General features: G+C 47.2%; 2 long non-coding RNA genes across 3 annotated transcripts in view; both read left to right on the forward strand.

Annotated features, from left to right (window-relative positions):
- The window catches only part of LOC121662639, a 59,582-nt gene that overhangs the window by 2,963 nt on the left and 51,177 nt on the right, over positions 1-5,442 (forward strand). The window lies entirely within an intron of this gene.
- Positions 147-3,622, forward strand: LOC121662640. The gene is made up of 3 exons (XR_006015359.1): positions 147-1,938; positions 2,056-2,120; positions 2,700-3,622. It is a non-coding gene; the product is annotated as an uncharacterized LOC121662640 (long non-coding RNA).

Genomic DNA, 5,442 nt, shown 5'->3' on the forward strand with positions numbered 1-5,442 from the left:
TTTTCTTTTCTTTTCTTTTCTTTTCTTTTCTTTTCTTTTCTTTTCTTTTCTTCTCTTCTCTTCTCTTCTCTTCTCTTCTCTTCTCTTCTCTTCTTTTTTCTTTTCTTTTTTGATTGTTTTGGGTTTTTTTGTTTTGTTTTTTTTTTTCTGTTTTTCTGCTTATTAAACAAACCCAAGCCCCAACTAACCCAGGGTTGTTAGAAGACAACACAGGTCTTGGAATGCAAGTGCAATATTTGTTGGTCTTTTGATAACCCACTTGGGAGCTCTCTAAACTCTCAGGTCCTCAGGCTAACCATGGGAATTTCTGAAACCCCTCAAAGAGAGGACCAGGATTAGGAGACATTAAACCATCATGACATGGAGAGTAGCTGCACCATTAGCATAACATCCAGCTGAAGTAGAGGCTTTGGCGATGTCCGTCTGCCAGGGGGCTTGAACTCACTGGCCCTTGAAATGGAGAGGGATTTATCAGATGAGACTGTAGCCAGACTGTAGCAGGGGTGAGTTACTCCACAGATAAGACCAGGCACCTGTACTGTGAGCATGTCTGTAATGAGGATTTCAGTCTTCATTACTCTAGGACTGCAGTACGTTCTTTGTGTGTGTGACCCTTCAGCAGCTGTCTCTGAATACGGGTAGAATGGAACATGCATGGCTTTTGCTCTTTCTGCAGAGAGTGCATGGAAGTCTGGGGGGATTTTACCTAATGCATCTTCTTCCTTTCTATATTTAGTATTGCTAATGAACAAATTGACACCTCCTGCTATGAGAACACTCCTGTCACTCCCTTGGAAACACCTGCATTGGCAGAGTCATGTAAGATACTGTGCTATCAAAGAGGTGAGGAGGAACACCACTGTGGCCTGTGGCAGAATGACACCAAATCAATGGGATGCTGGTCTGGAGGGATGGGCCAAAGGACTGGAAAATAAACACTTGAGGCAACAACACGCTTATCTTATTTCTTGGGTGATGTGCCAAAAGAAGAAGCAGTGGAAAAGGAAGACAATGGTCCTGCTGCAGTCCAACATAAAGCAAGTGTGCTCTCTATTGCATTGCAGCCTTACAGAGGTAATTTCAGAGGGACTAAATGGTTACCTTTGTAAGCCTCCCTGGAGTGAAGCAGGTGAGGAAAAGCAGAGTGAAATAAGCACTCACGGAAATTACACACTTCTTATCTTTTGTTAGAAGATTACAAAGCAGAAGGAGCAGAGGAAAAGGAAGACAAATGCTCCCTCTGCACTCCTAAGGTACCTTCTCTGAGGGAGGCAGTGGGATCCCGCTGACTTCCTGGCTCCTGGGCTCATTTTCCTTTGCTGTTGCTTCTGCCACACACTCATAACTTGGACCTTAACCAGCCGCTGCTTCAGATAGTCTGTTCAGTTAGGACTGGGACAAAGTGAGGTCCAGCTAGTGTCATGTGTCTCCCTATGGGTTACCTCCAAGCAGGACTTCTAGGACAAAGAAGTAAAGCTTCCTTCTAGTTACAATCCTCTGAAGTCCTAGAAGGCTGGTATTGTAAGAACTGATTTTTTTCTCCTCACAAATCTCTTTTGTGAATCATCAACGTCAAATGGTTATGTATGACCCACAGGTTAGATATTTATTTCTTCTGCCTAGGTTCTCTTAACCTTAGGGAGGTTTATTTTGTCTCATTTTGAAAACCCTGCTCAACAATGCCAAACGCACTGTCTGTGCTTGCCCTTTTTGTTCTTTCCATCTCCTGATCCCTCTCTTGTTAGGCCTCTTGGCTGAAGCAGAAGCTTTGAGCATGGAAATGTGTTCACATGGAGGCTGTGCCAGTTCTCACATGTGTCTTTTAAATTATACAGTGTCTCAGTGATCTTACAGAGAAAGTGATTAACCCTGTGTGGCGTCCTGCTAGAAAACACAGTAGAGTGGGCATGCACTCTGTTGCTGAGGAGCATGGCAAAGGTAATTTCAGAGGGACTAAATGGTTACCTTTGTTGGCTTCTCTGGCGTGAATCAGATTTGGAAAAGCAGAGTGAAACAAGCACTCAGAGCTCTGACGAGCTTCTCATGTGTTCTTAGGGGTCTTGCAACCAGCAGGAGGAGAAGCAAAAAAGGAAGATACTGATTCTGCCTGGGATTCTGAGGTACCTTTTCTGAGGGAGACAGTGAGGCCCCACTGACTCTCTGGCTTGTGGGCTCATTTTTCTTTGATGCTGCTTGTGCTACACGCTTCTTAAGTTCGACCTTGACATGCCACTGCTTCAGACATGCTGTTCAGATGGGATTGGGACAAAGTGAGGTCAAGCTAATGTCCTGGGCCTCCTTGCAGCTGATGTCCAAGCTAGATTTGCACTAAGGATAATGTAGTGAAGCTCCCTTTTGGTTACAGTTCTGTGAAAACCATGCAAGGCTGGCATTGTGAAGATTGCTGTTTTTCCATCAAACAGCTCTCTTCTGTACATGCAGTTAATGTCAACTGGGTTCCCATATGACCTACAGTCTACAGATTTATTTCTTCTGCCTATGTTCTCTCAAGCTTGGGCAGGTGGACTTGGTCCTGTTTTAAAAATGCTCAATAGAGATACCAAACACACTGGCTGTGCTTGCCTCTTCTGTTTTTTCCGTCACCTGATCCCTCTCCTTAGGCCTGTTGTCTGAAGCAGAAGCTTTGAGTGTGGAAGCAGCTTGTGCCAGTTCTCACATGCATCTTTTAAATTACACAGACTGATTCCAAAAGTCAAGGGAAAGCATCAGTCAACGTGCAGCTTCCTGCTGCAAACTACAACAGGTTGGATGCACGCTCTGCTGCAGTGGAGAGTGGCAAAGGTAATTTCAGAGGGACTAAATGGTCAGTTTTATATGCCTCTCTGGAATGAAGCAGATCGGGAACAGCAGAGTGAAATAAGCACTCACAGAAATTACACGTTCATCCTTTTTTAGGAGACTACAAAGCAGCAGGAGCAGAGAAAAAGGAAGACAAATGCTCCCTCTGCACTCCTAAGGTACCTTCTCTGAGGGAGGCAGTGGGATCCCTCTGGCTCCCTGGCTTCTGGGCTCATTTTCCTTTGCTGCTGCTTCTGCCACACACTCGTAACTTGGACCTTAGCCAGCCACTGCTTCAGATAGTCTGTTGAGTTAGGACTGGGACAAAGTGAGGTCCAGCTCGTGTCTTGGGCCTCCTTGCGGCTGACCTCCAATCAGGATTTCTAGTATAGCACAAAGCAGGAAAGCTCGCTGTTGGTTACAGTCCTCTGAAACCAGTGAAAGGCTGGCACTGTGAGGATTGCTGTTTATCCATCACTCAGATTACCCCTTGTCCCATCTTGCTATAAAAGGGGAGTCAGGGAGGATTCCTTTTGATAGATTTCTCGGACGAAAATAAAGCGCAAGTGTGGCAATATTATATCTGAGAACTGTTCATTGCCAAAGAAAAGTGTTGCTACCGAAGGGGGATACAAAGGGTGCAAAGAGGGGAAGAGAGACGGAGAGAGAAACAGAAGATAGGGACAGATCGCTTCCACTGCACACTGTCGGCGTCAGCTCGGCAGATGGAGCACGTGTGCCGCAAGCTGTGATGAGTCCGCGTGGCTCCTGTGGCGGGCTAGGTGTGATTTCCAAACGGCAGCCAGCTGCGTGTCCCTTCTGTCGGCGGAGAACCAGGCTGCTGTGGCTATGGGAGCACTCGTGGAACAGCTGTGGGTTCTCAGGGTTGGGGCACGGTGGCTGCGGGAGGCGACGGCTGCTCCGCTGGGGAAACAGCGGAGCACGAGGTTGCTGTGGCGTTGAGCTGCCTTGGGGAAACTGCGAAGCAGGACAGGACAGGTGCGGACAGGGAAGCAGGATCGCAGGGAGGAAAAGACGGGAGGCAGGGGGGGGAGTGAGTGAGCTGACCCTCCAGGCGAGCCCCTGCTCCCCTCAAGAAACCCAAAGGAAATGGTCCCTTTTGTGGTGCGGTTCACTGCTTCTGCGTGCTAAGGGTCCTTCCATTGGCCCCATTCCCCAGGCATTTTTTCCTGGGCATCCAGGGATCTGCCCCACTGGCAAGTTATTGGGGTCGCTTGCCGCCAATCACAGAAACTTCCTCTGCCCTGATCGGTGGCCAGGCAAAGGTTTCCCGGGGACAGGGATTCCAGCACGTGTACAACTCCTATAGTAATTTTTCCCCTCGTGTATAACATACACTGAGGCATAAATAAAAACCAGATTGGTCCCTCTTACTCCTCCAGATGCAGTCAATGTGAAACAGGTCCTGTATGACCTACACTTTAGATAATTTCTTCTGCCTAGGTTCTCTCTAGCTTGGACAGGTGTCCTTGATCCTATTCTGAAAGCCTTGCTCAACAGGACACTGAATGCGCTGGCTGTGTTTGCTCTTTTATTCCTTTCATCCCCTGATCCCTCTCCTTAGCCCTGTTGGCAGAAGAAGAAGTTTTGAGCAAGGAAGCGGGTGGATAAGCTGCCTGTGCCAGGCACAGTCCTCACGTGTGTCTTTTACATTACACAGACTGATTCTAAAGGTGAAGGGAAAGTGTTGGCCAGCATGCAGCTTCCTGCTGCAAACAGCAACAGGTTGGATGTGTGCTCTGCTGCAGTGGAGTGCGGCAAAGGTAATTTCAGAGGGACTAAGTGGCTACCTTTGTAAGCCTCTCTGGAGTGAAGCAGGTGGAGAAAAGCAGAATGAAATGAGCACCCACAGAAATGACATGCTTCTTATCTTTGTTAGGTGTCTTGCCAGTAGCAGCAGGAGAAGCAAAAGAGGAAGACAATGATTTCTCTTGGGGTTCTCAGGTACCTTCTCTGAAGGAGGCACTGGGGTCCCCCTGGCTCACCTGCGTCTGGGCTCATTCTCCATTGATGCTGCTTCTTCCACATGCCTCTTCCTTGGATCTTGACATGCTACTGCTTCAGATAATCTGTTCAGCTAGGACTGAGACAAAGTGAGGTCCAGCTAATGTCTGGGGCCTCCTTGCAGTTGATCCCCAATGTCGCGGGTTTGGTTTGTAACCGGGCAGAAACACCAATTTAGTGTAGTGGTTTGGTCCAAAATACTCATTACTGTTTATCTGCTGTGAGATAAGAATTAGGAGAAATGTAAAGCAGGCACCAAACTTGAAAGAATATAAAGAAGTTTATTAACAAACCTAAAAGAGGGAAAAAAAAAAAATTATACCACCTTCAGAACTCTCCTCCTCCCCCCACCTTCCTCCCTTCTCCCACTGACAATGTGAAAAGACAACCCTTAAGATGTTCAGTCTGTTTACCACTTCCATAATAACCTTGTTCAGTCCATTTAGAAAGAGAAGTCTCTTCTTGCTCATGCTATGAAAACATTATCACAACGAGACAGCCGCCCACTTCCAAATATTGTTCAGTCCATTTAGGAAGAGGAGTCTCTGCCTGCGTGTGAGTCCTTTCCCCCGACTTGCAGCTTTTCCCGCAACTGCTTTCGAGGGTCCACTCTTGAAG

This window comes from Corvus kubaryi, unplaced genomic scaffold (genome assembly GCF_017639235.1).
Source record: "Corvus kubaryi isolate FWS band 111438036 unplaced genomic scaffold, C.kubaryi_AGA036_p1.0 37260, whole genome shotgun sequence".
In the NCBI taxonomy this organism is placed as follows: Eukaryota; Metazoa; Chordata; class Aves; order Passeriformes; family Corvidae; genus Corvus; species Corvus kubaryi.